Consider the following 15,951-nt stretch of genomic DNA (forward strand, 5'->3'; position numbering starts at 1 on the left):
TTTCGCTCTGCCCCCACCGGCATACACTTGTGAAGGAATTACCAAAGTTATGCCGGACCCGGCATACTTATGCCTTATGGGCAGACTTGGCATAAGTATGCCCGGTCCGGCATAACTTTGGTAATTCCTTCACAAGTTTATGCCGGGTTCGGCATAAAAGTTTGCCCATTAAAAGTATGCCCCCACCGGCATAAACTTATTAAGGAATTACCAAAGTTATACCGAACCCGGCATACTTATGCCAAGTTTGCCCATAAGGCATGAGTATGCCGGGTTTGGCATAAATTTGATAATTCCTTAAACAAGAGTATGCCGAGTCCGGCATACATGCGACCCAAACCTTGCCTTGCAATTTTTTTTTTTTTTAATTTATGCTTGAGCGGGGGTTCGAATTCAGAACCTCATGATTTCTGCGTGAACGCTCAGAGTTGCAATGCGAAGGGCAAAAATTAAAGACAAAGAATATGAGGGTATAATTTAAAGATCACAAATATGAAAGAAAATTTAAAGACCACCCCAAAGAAGGGCAATCCGCGCAAAAAAATGAAAAGATTCAGTAGCCCAAACATTACCGTAACTCCAACACCCCCCTCAAGTTGGAACGTGGCCCAACTTGTTGAGCAAAAAATGATGTTGAGCACATGTTAAAGACTTTGGTTAAAATATCTGCGGGGAAATAGTAGCCACATGGCTTAAAGAAATGAGAACATCAGCCAACTTGGTTTGAATGACATGGTAGTTCGCTCATGAAAGTCAGGATTTTTGGTGATGTGAATATAATGGCTGTGTAACCGTCACAAAAAATTGGAATCCTTTTACTGATATTCAATCCTAAATTCAAAAATGAACCCACCATCTAGGACAACTCAACAATAATCTAAAATGACCGCACGTCGTTTCGATTATTAGGACCATTTTTCCCTAAATGACACTCTCGTAGGCCTAAATGTGGATTATGACTTACAAGAACGGGTGGCATAGGACCCAAGGATCCGGACGCATTTCAGAGAAGAAAATAAATAACTACTGCCTCTGTTTCAATTTATTTGTCTTGCTTTCCTTCATAAATTTGTGTCATTGCCCTAGAGGAACTATCCTGACATTGATGGATTAGGGTGCTAAAAATATCTCAATAAATTACCTCTTGAACAAAGAGGAAAAGAAAAAGAGAAATGTCTACTATGCAAATGTAAACTGTACTTTTTTAGAAAAATCTGTTCGTTAAAATGTTCGTTTTTATAGTGGTGCTCGTTTACTTGTATTTATGAATTGTGTGAATGCGTCTACTCTAGAAAGTTTAAATATTAGAAAGGAACACTTTTGGTTATTCAAGACTACAGAATTTCTTAATAAGTTCTCCCTCTCCATTTCGTCAAACTAGGCCTTGGGCCTAATTCACACCCTAGAAACTAGCTCAAGGGAGGAAGATTGTCCAAGCCTTATAAGGAGTTTAGAGTTCTCGCCCGTCACCGATGTGGTATAATCTCTTCACCCCTCCCCCCTCACGACTAGATCCGGACATTCTTTTTATTCGGGGTTCCATTATTCGGTCTGGAGCGTGCACATTCATGGACTGGGGCCATTTTTACCCCCATCGGTCCGGTACCCATCAATTGGTCCAGGGACATTCTGCCCTCCTCTTTTTCTGGGGCCCACATCAGATTGGCTTGGGCCTGACTCTGATATCATGTCAAATTAGATCCTATGTCTAACTCATTTAAGCTTATGTGACTCAAACTCCTTGCACAAGACTTGACTTAAACTTTTTTTTTTTTTGTTAATTTTTAGTGAACATAAATTTATTATTATAAAAATATTATGAAATGTTTAAGGCCACAAATTTGGATGTAACATTTAGAATAGAGAGAAATTGAAAAGGACAACAAACAGTAATGCTTATATGAACAAACAGTAATGCTTATATGAACAATGCGTCCATAAGATGATGTTTTCAAGCACTAGAACGTCATTCATTTAACAGAGATTAATTCGAAAAGCTAATTAATAAATAATAATACCAATGTCACAATTAAACAGATTTGACAAAAGAATAAAAGAAAATAAGGTCTCTGTCGATTAATTTCACGTTTCAACAAGATTGACGTATATTGATATACACTACAATAAAAGAGGCTTTTAGTGGCAATATATTTTCCTTTTAACGGCAATAGCTATTGCCTCTAAAACATTTACCAGCACTCGATTAAATGCCATTGCATCTAGGGTCGCTGAAGCCTTTAGTGATATTTATGTCGAGTCTTTGGTAAAGACCCATTTTATTGCCGCTAAAAGTTATTGCTAAAAGTAATTACTCTTAGCGGCATTTATTTAGCAGCAATTACTATTGCCAGTAAAGCTGCCTTAGAAATGTGATATCAAACATATTTTGCGGCTTTTGTTATTGCCGACAAAAATGTAATAATTGCCACTAAAGGAGACCTATTTTAGTAGCAATTATTATGACGACTAAATTTGCCCATGAATTTGCCTTAATCGACATATTGAACCAATCACTCTTTTATTGCATCAAAAATAAAAATCAGAAGAGAAATCAATTTGAAGGTAGTAATAGAAGAATTACCAAACTCAAAACGTCATTTACTTAAAACAAGAACAATCAAACTCAATAAGTCCACTTTCTTATCTTCTACCGATACCAAAAAGTGTGAATTATCAAAACAAAAAGAATTCGTCCAACAATGGATCGAGTAACTATGGCAGGTTCCTGGATCACGACCATTTGCAATATGTGCCATTTCTTGAACAAGCCCACAGTTTGAAAAGATATCCGCTGTACACATATTTAACAACAGATGGTCAGATGACTTGGAAATTGACATAACAGTTGCACATCTTACTAACCAGGAACTAAATGACTAAAATCTGAAACACAAAGACACAATAGAAAAGCACCAACCCTGGCAAAATGTCTCAGAACATGGTTCTGTTGTGTAAATCCCTATGCATTGGCTACAAAAGCAAAACATGATGGACTCAAGTTCCATTGTCCTATTCCTCACTTTTTTTTTTTTTTTTTTTGGGTAAATTTGTATTCTTCAGCATTATGGAGATGTTGGGGACCTTCAAAAGAAACAAAGAGAAAGAAATACTTACAGAGATCCTAATAATTTTACCAATTGTTCTGTTTCCTCTAAATCTTTTTCTTTACACCAAAAATAAAAACGATATATTCCACTTAACCTTCTGAATGGAATTGGACCTATCTTCAAAATTTATACTTTTCCTTTCTTTCCACAACGTCCACCATATGCAGTGTGTGATTATCCTCCACCATGCCTTCTGGCTCTTACTTCCCCCTCTTCTAATCCAACCTCTCTATTTTTCCTTTCTCAAATATGATATCAGAATCAATATATTAACCTACGAAATCATGCTAAATTTAGCATTTATGTAATGACACACTTGCCAAAAATCATCATTTTGAACTTTTGAATTACTATTGTTAGTCCAGATCACTTCTCATGCGAATTTTATCTCGAGCCACAGTACAAGTGAAGTCAAAATTCAAGTTATCCATTTCCTCATTGAAATATAAAGCAACTAAAAAAGGAAAGCAACAACCCTAGGAAAAAGAAACAACCCACCCACTAAGCAACACAGCTCCAGCTAAAAAGCTCTAATTATCTGGAAAATATAGCAACACAGCTCCAACTAAAAAGCTCAAATTATATGGAAAATATATGACACTCTCGAGTGTTGGGTGTGCGAACAAAGTACCACATTGATAGCTGAAAAGAAAAAGGAGCTACTTATAAGGAGTTGGATACTCTTAATGATGTGAGGCCTTTTGGGAAAACCATACGGCGCTTGGCCCAAAGCGAACAATATCACATCATGTTAAGAGTATCTTTGGGCCGTTTTAGCCCAACAGCGGTATAGAGCAAATGGTTTGGCGGGACGAGTATGAAGATGGCGGAGTGTGGCGTGGGGCCCGGCTTAGTGACTTGGCCCGTCTATGGGCCGGTTTACGACCTTTACCCGTAGCTTTGAAGACGCATTCACAGCCTTTGGGCTTCGGTGGCCGTAAATACTCTGACAGTGTGGGTGGCACACAGACATGTTGAATCTCTGACCCGTGGTATGATAATGAGCCATGTGGAACTTAGTTCGAGGGGGAGATTGTTGGGTGTGCGAACAAAGTACCATATTAGTAGCTGAAAAGAAAAAGGTACTACTTATAAGAAGTACTCTGACAGTGTGGGTGACACACAGACAGTGTTGAATCTCTGACCCGTGGTATGATAATGAGCCATGTGGAACTTAGTTCGAGGGGGAGAGTACCACATTGGTAGCTGAAAAGAAAAATGAGCTACTTATAAGGAGTTGGATACTCTTAATGATGTGAGGCCTTTTGGGGAAAACCGTGCGGGCTTGGCCCAAAGCGGACAATATCACATCATGTTAAGAGTATCTTTGGACCGTTTAGCCCAACATCGAGAACTGGAAAAAAAGCCGCACAAATTTATCAAGTACACATGCCCAGAACAATATAAACCAGAAAGTTTAGATTAGAAACCTGTGTATATCGGTCATGAACTGTTGAAACTCCACAGAATATAGTCGGCTTTAATACTAGAAGATCCTCAATCAAGTATCTAATGTCCTGTTAGTCAGATGCAAATATCTGCTTGCATCAATTGGCCTTTTAAGACACAGAAAGTTTACAGTAAAGAAAGTTGTAAGTAATTTGCTGCACAAAATATATATGGATCCACGCCTTGCCAAAATCCTGAAGCACAGTTATATGTGCAATATGTCTCAATGCCTGTCAGGATTTTCAGATGATATGATATCTTAAGTTCAAGTAGTTCCATTAGTGTACCTAATTGTGCAAATATCAGTCTTCCGTTTCTGAGGAAGTTGATGATCCAAATTCTCTGCATGGATTGACATAACGCTTAAGTAAAGGGATGAATAACCAACTATCAGAATGCAGATCACTGAATATGACATCTGCATTAATGTGTTGCCTTTACCATTTGAACAAACTCTTCCCATGAGAAGCAAAGCTTCCTGGTCCCTCAGCTTCACTTTTCTGTGTGCTGCAAAATGTTTCCAAAGCTGACGATAGCTTAAGAAAAGATATACAAGTTACTTTTATTGTACTTGCAAATACCAGCTTTATTTGGGAAGGTTAATAATTTCACGTACTTTTTAGGAAAGAATTGCACTTTGACAAACATGATAAAATCTGCAAAAGAATTTAATCGTTAGGTAACTTAAGCAATGTCACCTAAAGCTAAATGTCCCTAAAATTTGGATGATATATCTATCAGAAGTATTAATGCATTAGAATTCATTGAAAGATAATGAGCAGTTCAATGAAAATCCACATAGAAATTTCGGAACCATCAGTTTAGTCCTCATTGTCTCAGTCCTAATGTACAATGTAATTTGCAGTTCACGAATAACAAAGCAAAACTATGACATTAAGGATAAGAAAAAGAGAATATACAGCCGGTATCTTGATTTCTTGGGCAAAAGCTACTGAAACTTCAGCATGGTTTATGATATATTCCACTGCATGTGCACCTGCAATTCAGACAAGTTCAAAGAACAAATTTACAATTATGCTCTTGTGGGACAGAGGGATTGAGAGCAAGAACATATGAAATTGCTTGGCTGTTACAAGTCTGTGATAAAGAACAGAACTTTTAATGGCGGAAATGATGCCTCCTAATGGGTACTTTTCGAAATTTGATGGTACATATCCAGCTTTAAACAGAACTTCCTGGCATTGCGTTTGAGTGCGTTAATGCTAGTCAAGTACCACGCATAATCACTATTTGATTAGTTGACTAACAATGAAGAAAAACTTGTAAATATTCACAGCATATAGAAGAAAACTGTAGATACCAATCAATGAGAAACAGCATATTCAATTATCAGGCATAATCACTACATGGTTAGTCAATGGACATTGAAGAAAAACTTGTAAATAGTCAATTGAAAACAAAAAGAACACGGCATGACCAAAGCCTATCGCTTCAGCCTTTGTCAACCCCTGCAAATGCTAAACCTAACCTGAATTTAGCAACCAAAAGATAAAATTATGTGCTACTTTCAAACTAGGAATCCAACATGCAGGAAAGTATGAAAAGGTATTCTCTAATGCAAAAAGTAGTCTGTGTGGCATTTTCACAAACAGGTTAGCCACAAGCTTTATTATTTTTTTTTTTTTTTCTGTTCTCCCAAATAAATAAAAAAAAACCTTGGATCATAACTACTCTCAATTCAATGAGTTAGTCGGAAATGAGTAAATTGACTTTAAATCTGAATAGAAATAAAATATTACTACATTTAGAGGGAATGTTATTACCGGCAAAGGTTCAATTGTACCCTAATAATTAACTTCATTAAGCAAATTAGTGGCAATTATCTAATGGCCACTAAATAAAGGTAAAGCGCTCAAATATGCTGTCAAACAATTAGAAAAGGTTCATTCCCACTCGTTAATAGTTGGGCTTAAAAATATCATCGCCGTTACCATTTTGAGTCATATATGCCATTACTTACTAACAGAACTCTGCTACTATCAAATTTTGCCACGTGACATTATCTAAACCCTTCATTTTAGGAGTGGCATCTATGAACCATTTCGTAGTTCAGTGGCATAATTGAGCCTTTTCCCAATTTATATATAAGAGCCCGTTTGGATTGGCTTATAACTCAAAAAAAAAAATTCAGTTTTTTTGAGTGTTTGACTGGCCAGCTTATAAGCCATTTTGTGCTCAAAATAAGGCCAAAAAAATAATTGGGCCCGTTTGGCTTAACTTATCTAAAGCAGCTTATAAGCTGAAATAAGCCAAAAAAAAAAGTTGGGCTACCCCAATTTTTTTTTTTTTTTGGCTTATAAGCTGCTTTTTTTAAGCCCATCCAAACAGGCTCTAAATCTTCATCTTTTCTATTTTATGTAACAAGCTTATAAGGACAAGTTTATCTCTTTTACTAATAACATTATTATTTTACATGGAAAAACTATGCTCTTTTATTTAATTGGATTATGAATCTAATTATTCTAATTCCTTCGCAATTTTTACGTACTTTATGACTCTTAAAAACACAAAAAATTTATTAAGCAAGAAAAAGAGAGATAAATTTGAAAGAGAATACACTAATGAGGTATAGATGGGTTTGAAGAGTTACATATGAGTGTAATTTCGGGTGTTAATAGTGGTCAAGAGAAGACTCAAATTTGTCACACTCATATGTATTTTTCATACCCATCTCACCGCATTAGTGTCCTCTCTTTTAAACCCTTCTATGTTTTTCTTGAACAAATTTATGATTATTTAGATCTTTTTAAAGAATCATAAAGTACGTGAAAAATGTGAATGATGTATAAAATTAAAGACTAGATTCATAATATAACTAAATAAGAGAGTATATAGTTTTTACATGTAAAATAATAATGTTATTAGTATAAGGAACAAACTTGTCCTTATAAGCTTGTCACATAAAATTAGAAAATATGAAGATTTATATAGGAATTGGAAAAATGCTCAAATATGCCACTGAATTACGAAATGACTCATATATGCCGCTCATAAAATGAAGGGTTTAGATGATACCACGTGGCAAAATCTGGTAATAATAGAGTTCTGTTAGTGAGTAATGGTATATATGACCCAAAATGGTAACGACAGTGGCATATTTGAGCCCAACTATTAACGAATGGCAATGCCACTAAAAGGTTGTTCTGTTGGGATTGAGCTCCTCTCCATTTTTCCAACTTCTACCTTAGATTAGAGACACATGACATGGGTTAGAATTAATGGTTAAGATTTAGTTGGCTAAAATAAGACGCTAACCATTATTTACATAATTAATAACTTATCCATAAATACAATATTAAAATATTTCTTACTCTTCCAATTTTGATTTTCCATTTTTTTCAATTATGACAACTCTTTAATGGTGATATTGTCCTGATTATAGACAACCCTTTAAGAAATATACAATTACAATTGAATAATGGGGTCTATATTCTGTGAATTAGTAAGCATTATAATTGAAGAAAATGAAAAATATCACCAATTGAATAATGGGGTCTATTTCTGCGTAGGGAAAAGAGATAAGTGGGAGAAATAATCGGTTAAAGGAGTAAAGATATTTTACTGTGTAAGAAAATTAAAATAGGAAGAGAGAGAAAATATTTTAATATATTTAAAAAAAAGTTATTAATTATGTAAACCATGATTGGGGCCTTGTTTTAGCCAATTAAATCTTAGTCATTAATTTTAACTCATGCCCTGTGTCTCTAATCTAACGTAAAACTTGGAGAAAATAGAGAGGAGCCCAATCCGTTCCGTTGTAGTGTAAGCTCATTTAGATGACGCATTATTTCCTCGTCAGATATCTTGTATCAGAAACTAAGTCATCACAATTTACTCCATGACGCAGAGGACAATATATATTTTCTAAATTAGTGTGTTATTAGATATAGAATTGAATACACTTTTTTCTATTCCTCCTACGCAATTGGTTAACGTAGACTCCACAATCTTTACTTTAGGGAGAACGAATGTCGACATTACTATTACTACTATATAGAAGCATGGGTCTCAACCCATGCTTCGTCGTCCGTTTATTAAAAAAAAAAAAAAAAAAAAGTGTGATCCCCATATTAAACACCAACCAATATTAAAAAAAAAAAAAAAAAAAGTAAAAAAAGTAGAACCCGCCATCTCCAAACTCATGAAGCATGGGTCTCAACCCATGCTTCGTCGTCCGTTTATTAAAAAAAAAAAAAAAAAAAAGTAGAACCCGCCATCTCCAAACTCATGAAGCATGGGTCTCAACCCATGCTTCGTCGTCCGTTTATTAAAAAAAAAAAAAAAAAAAAAAAGTGTGATCCCCATATTAAACACCAACCAATATTAAAAAAAAAAAAAAAGTAAAAAAAGTAGAACCCGCCATCTCCAAACTCATGAAGCATGGGTCTCAACCCATGCTTCGTCGTCCGTTTATTAAAAAAAAAAAAAAAGTGTGATCCCCATACTAAACACCAACCAATATTAAAAAAAAAAAAAAAAGTAAAAAAAGTAGAACCCGCCATCTCCAAACTCATGGGGAAAAAAAAAGTGAACCCCATATTAACAAAATCAAGCAATATAAAAAAAAAAGTGAATCCCATATTAAAAAAACAAACAATATCAAAAAAAAAAAAATTGCAGACTTTGTATTCTTAGCAAACACTAATATAATAAAGTTTTAGATACGAAGCACAAACTATAATGTTATATTAATCGTGTTTTGAACATAGTATATATATATATATATATATATATATGATCTGCATAAAAATAGTGCAAACTAATAATGTCCAAAAGGGTGGGCCCCATACTAAACAACACCAAGCAATATAAAAAATAAAAATAAAAAAAAGAAGAAACTATATAAAGCATGGGTCTTCGTCGTCCGTTGTCCCTTAAAAAAAAAAGGGGTGGGCCCCATACTAAATAACACCGAGCAATAAAAAAAAAAGGAAGAAAAAAAAGTGGAACTCACCATCTCCAAACTCATGGGAAAAAATAAAGTGGACCCCATATTAACAAAATCAAGTAATATCAAAAAAAAAAAAGTGAACCCCATATTAAAAAAATATATAATGTTAAAAAAAAAAAAAAAAGTGCAAACTTTGTATTCGTAGCAAACACTAATATAATAAAGTTTAGATACGAGCACAAACTAAAATATTATATTAATATATGTTTTGAACATAGTATATGTATATATATTATATGCATAAAAATAGTGCAAACTAATAATGTCCAAAAAAAAAATGCATCCCATAAAAGGTGGACCCCATACTAAACAACATCAAGTAATATAAAAAATAAAAAATAAAAATAAAAAGTGGAACCCACCATCTCCAAACTCACGGTAAAAAAAAGTGGACCCCATATTAACAAAATCAAGCAATATAAAAAAAAAAAGTGAACCCCATATTAAAAAAAATAATGTTAAAAAAAAAAAGTGCAGACTTTGTATTCGTAGTAAACACTAATATAATAAAGTTTTAGATACGAAGTACAAACTACAATATTATATTAATCGTGTTTTGAACATATATATATATATATATATATATATATATATATATGCATAAAAAAATAGTGCAAATTAATAATGTCAAAAAAAAAATGCACCCCATATTAAAAAATCAAACAATATTCATGTAATTTTCAAAGTATCTCATTAAGTCAATAATGATGAATTCATTGCCACATGCGTATCAATCCATTAGTGGGAGCAAATGAAATTGCTTTTCTTCAAAAGGTTAAGTAGTCAAATTATACAATTTTTATTTTATTTTTTTATATTAGCCTGAGATCTAATCTAGATATTAATTTTCGTTGTATTTGCTATTCCGCCATGTCATTTATTTGTTATGTTTACTAAAATAAATATACTTAAAATATTTATATTTTAAAATAAGATAGAATTTAATTACTTTTTTATTTTTATTCTTACTCTAATAAATGTGAAAAGAGATTAATGTCGTAAAAAAAAAAAATCAAATGGAGATCAAATAATGAATAAGGTAAATTAGTCAAATTATAATTCTAATCGACGTTTTCTTAAAAGACCATGCAAAAGACAACATGACAAGTAAAATGAGCTAAACCGAGAATATTTACCAAAAAATAAAAAATAGTATTTCTTCGTTTAAATAGAAAATCAATTTCTACTTTGTTTCGTTTTAAATATGTAAAATTAATTTAATAATTTGAATTAGAATTATCCAAATCAAAATTTGATAAAAAATAATAAGTATTTTACACCTTTAAATTAATCGAATTAAAATTGAAAGTATCAACTGATGCTTAAATATTGCTATTGTTTTATCTCAAAGAGAGGAAAATAGTTTCCTTTTAAACAAATCTTCTCTTTTAAAAAATATTAATAAATTTGCCAATTTTGTATTCGTAGCAAACATTAATATAATAAAGTTTTAGATACGGAGCACAAACTACAATGTTATATTAATCGTGTTTTGAACATAATATATATATATATTTTTATATATATATATAGTTGTCTTTGAATATATTATATATATATATAATATCATTTTTATTCAAAGACAACTACATACACATAGACGCACTATAATCAAAGTGTTGGTCCGCGCGCACGGGCATACATCTTGACCTAGTTTCTACTATATAGAAGAGTGAGTTTTACTCACTCTTCGTCGTCCGTCGTGGGCCCCTCCCCATAAATAAAAAATTTTGGCCCCCCACCCCCATAAACACCCCCATAAATTAAAAAAAAAATCCCCCCCCCCCCCCCCAAATATTAAATAGGCCCACAAAATAAAAAATAAAAATTTTGGGTCCCTAAAAAGTGAAACCCATCACATCCAAACTCACGGGAAAAAAAATTAGACCCCATATTAACAAAATCAATCAATATTAAAAAAAAAAATGAATCCCGTATTAAAAAAAAATAAACAATGTTAAAAAAAAATTGTGGGCCTCATATTAAACACCATGCGTATCGAAGAAACACTAATATAATAAAGTTTTAAATGCGGAGCACAAACTACAATGTTATATTAATCGTGCTTTGAACATAGTATCCCATATTGACAAAATCAAATATATATATATATATATATATATATATATATATATATATATATATATATATATATATATATATATATATATATATATAAAAAGAGTTAATCTCATATTAAAAAAATAAACAATGTCAAAAAAAAAGTTCAGACTTTGTATTCTTAGCAAACACTAATATAATAAAGTTTTAGATACGGAGCACAATAAAATGAGTTAAACGAAAAATATTTACTAAAAAAAAAAAATGAATCCCGTATTAAAAAAAAATAAACAATGTTAAAAAAAAAATTGTGGGCCTCATATTAAACATCTTATGCGTATCGGTAGCAAACACTAATATAATAAAGTTTTAAATACGGAGCACAAACTACAATGTTATATTAATCGTGCTTTGAACATAGTATCCCATATTGACAAAATCAAGCAATATATATATATAAAAAAAAAGTTAATCTCATATTAAAAAAATAAACAATGTCAAAAAAAAAAGTTCGTACTTTGTATTCTTAGAAACACTAATATAATAAAGTTTTAGATACGGAGCACAATAAAATGAGTTAAACGAAAAATATTTACTAAAAATTTAAAAATAGAAGTTCTTCATGCCCCATATTAAACACCAACCAGTATTAAAAAAAAAAAAAAAAAAAAAAAAAGTGGAACCCACCACATCTAAACTCTTCGGAAAAAAATGTGGGCCCCATATATATTAAACAACAACTAATATTAAAAAAAAAAATGAATCCCATATTGAAAAAACAAATAATGTTAAAAAAAAGTGCTTAGAAAATCAAACAATTAAATCAATAATGATGGATTCATTGCACACGCGTATCAACCCATTAGTGGGAGCACATGAAATTATTATATACAGCAACATACTTAAAATACTTATATATTAAAATAAGATAGAATTTAATTACTTTTTCATTTTTCCTTACTCTAATAAATGTGAAAAGAGATTAATGTCATAAAAGAAAAAATAATATTAAATAGAGATCAAATAATTAATAAGGTAAATTAGTGAAATTCTAATTCTAATTGACGTTTCCTTAAAAAACATGTAAAAAACAACATGACAAGTAAAATGAGTTAAACAAAAAATATTTACTAAAAAAAAAAAAATAGAAATTCTTCATTTAAATAGAAAATCAAATTTCTACTTCGTTTCATCTTAAACATATAAAATTAATATAATAATTTGAATTAGAATTATCCAAATCAAATTTTGATAAAAAAAATTATATGTATTACTTTACTATTACGTATATAGAAGAGCGATTTATAGAGGCAACATCGCCATCGTATTCGGTCCTATTTTTTTACTTAAGAGTAAAAAAAAATCCTTTATATTACCAACTCTTCTAAAAAGTAGATAGAAATGCTTTATTATATTTATTATGTTTACTAAAATAAATATACTTAAAATATATATATTTAAAAAATAACATACAATTTAATTACTTTTTTTTTATTTTTATTCTTACTCTAATAAATGTGAAAAGAGATTAATATCAAATGAAGATCAAATAATAAATAAGATAAATTAGTCAAATTATAATTCTAATTCGCGTTTCCTTAAAAAACCATGCAAAAGACAACATGACAAGTAAAATGAGTTAAACCGAAAATATTTACAAAAAATTAAAAAATAGCATTTCTTCGTTTAAATAAAAAATTAATTTCTACTTTGTTTCGTTTCAAACATGTAAAATTAATTTAATAATTTGAATTAGAATTATTCAAATCAAAATTTGATAAAAAATAATAAGTATTTTACACTTTTAAATTAATCGAATTAAAATTGAAAGTATCAGCGATGCTTAAATATTGCTATTATTTTATCTCAAAGAGAAGAAAATAGTTTTCTTTTAAACAAATCTTCTCTTTTAAAAAGTATTAATAAATTTTCGTAGCAAACACGAATAAAATAAAGTCTTAGATACGGAGCACAAACTACAATATTATATTAATCGTATTTTGAACATAGTATGTATGTGTATATATATATATATATATATATACAACTACAACTACATAGATACACTATAATCCGAAATGTTGGGCCCGTGCGCAGCACGGGCATAGGCCATCTAGTTTGGCTGATAAATGGAAGGTGTTTTGATGGAAAAAGTGCGGATAAAAGATTAGATTATAATTAATAATTAATTTCTGCTCCAGTCATTATGCATCAAGTCATCCTTCAGCTTATATATTTTACCTACAAAAATTAGTGAACTAGAATACTAGGTGATGAACTGATGATCATCACGCCATGTTTCGTCTCTTCTTCTTTTTTTCCTGAGTGGGGACTTAAATATGGAAATTATGTAAAAAGAAAGATTTCTGACTGTAAGTCTGATATGAATGTTTTCTCTGCTATCTAATTTAATTTTTTTGAGCTACTTGAAGGGGTTAAAAGCTTAAACTAATAGTTTGGAGTCCGGGGCCAAAATGGCTTTTTTTTGGAGCTAATAGCCCAAAATAGGATGCGTTTTTTTTTTTTATTATACCAAAATGGGTATTTCGTTGGTATACTGTTCCTGTCCGGATTTGTTGCATTTCGCTACACTTGTACCGAAATGTAACAAATAATTTTTATTTATTTTTCTGCATTTCGTTTGTATTCCAACGAAATAGGATTTTTTTTTTTGTATTTCGTTTATTAAAAAACGAAATAGGAAAATAATTTTTTTTATTTCGTTTATATAAAAACGAAATAGGAAAATATAATTTTTTTTTTTTTTTTTGTATTTCGTTGGTATATGAACGAAATAGGATTAATTTTTTTTTTTTTTTTTTTGTATTTCGTTTATATAAAAACGAAATAGGAAAATATTTTTTTTTATTTCGTTTATATAAAAACAAAATAGAATATATATATATATATATATATATATATATATATATATATATATATATATATATATATATATATATATTTTTGTATTTCATTTATATAAAAATGAAATAGGAAAATAATTTTTTTTTCGTTTATATACCAACGAAATGTTTTGTTCCATTTCGCAGGTATATAACGAAACACCCCCCCCCCCCTTTTTTTTACCGTTTTTCTGCTCTCCATATCGCTATGGTTTTAATTTTATTTTTTTGTTCATTTCTGTTGGTTCAATCAGTTTCAGACGAGCATTGAATAGTTGTCAAAATAATATCTTTTACATTTCGTGACTTAATTTGCGAAATTTTTTACTTTTCTCCGTTTATAAATATTGTCCGAAAAAAAAATTATTTTCCTATTTCGTTTTTATATAAACGAAATACAAAAAAAAAAAAAATTATCCTATTTCGTTCATATACCAACGAAATACAAAAAAAAAAAAATTATATTTTCCTATTTCTTTTTTAACTATAAACGAAATAAAAAAAATTATTTTCCTATTTCGTTTTTTTATAAACAAAATACAAAAAAAAAATATATATATTATCCTATTTCGTTCATATACCAAAGAAATACAAAAAAAAAAAAAAAAAAATTATATGTTCCTATTTCGTTTTTATATAAACGAAATAAAAAAAAAATTCCTATTTCGTTTTTTTATAAACGAAATACAAAAAAAAAAAATCATATTTCGTTGGAATATAAACGAAATGGAAAAAAAAAATTATTTGTTACATTTCGCTACAAGTGTAGCGAAATGCAACAAATCCGGACCGGAACAGTATTGATTGTGGGTATTTCGTTGGATAACCAACGAAATACCCATTTTGGTATAAAAAAAAAAACACATCCTATTTTTGTCTATTAGCTCCACAAACGAGCCATTTTGGCGCCGGACTCTAATAGTTTGGCTCATGTTAACTTAAATTTTATGCAATGATATGATAGTGAAATTAAAATAGTATTAGTATATTCAATTAAGTCGTCACTGAAAAGGTAATTACAAGTATATTTCTAGGACCCGCAAGGGTGTCTGAGTTGGTTGAGTAGGTGATCTCCCAAATGGGGGGTTTTAGGTTCGAAACCCCCTGCATGCTTGCTCGATCGAGCTCGTCACACGAGGTTTGCCTAGTGCGGTATGATTTACCTCTCCTATGTGATTTGTGGACTATTATACTGGGGTGGGTTTTATCTCGTGCACATCCAGGACAACGGCCGCGGGTAAAAAGAAAAAGGAGGCCATGCATATTTCTAGGATAGATAATAATCAGTGATACGGTAAAAAAATAATATCTAACCTACTTAACTCAAGTTAAACTACAATAATAGTGTAAAACTTTTTTGTACACTGTCAATATAATAGTGTGTCTGATCCTATAACATGAGTCCTAATTGAAATGTTCTTTTGTCAATACTCAATAAAAGTCTTTTGACATTTTCCAT

The 15,951-nt window shown here is 30.9% G+C and overlaps 1 long non-coding RNA gene across 1 annotated transcript; it reads right to left on the bottom strand.

Annotated features, from left to right (window-relative positions):
• Positions 1 to 4,303: 4,303 nt before the first annotated feature.
• LOC132069314 (uncharacterized) lies at positions 4,304 to 6,459 on the bottom strand. Its single transcript, XR_009417740.1, has 3 exons — positions 4,998 to 6,459; positions 4,844 to 4,898; positions 4,304 to 4,624 (listed from the first exon to the last, which is right to left on the bottom strand). It is a non-coding gene; the product is annotated as an uncharacterized LOC132069314 (long non-coding RNA).
• Between the last annotated feature and the right edge of the window lie 9,492 nt (positions 6,460 to 15,951).

The sequence above is a fragment of the Lycium ferocissimum genome, chromosome 1, assembly GCF_029784015.1.
Source record: "Lycium ferocissimum isolate CSIRO_LF1 chromosome 1, AGI_CSIRO_Lferr_CH_V1, whole genome shotgun sequence".
In the NCBI taxonomy this organism is placed as follows: Eukaryota; Viridiplantae; Streptophyta; class Magnoliopsida; order Solanales; family Solanaceae; genus Lycium; species Lycium ferocissimum.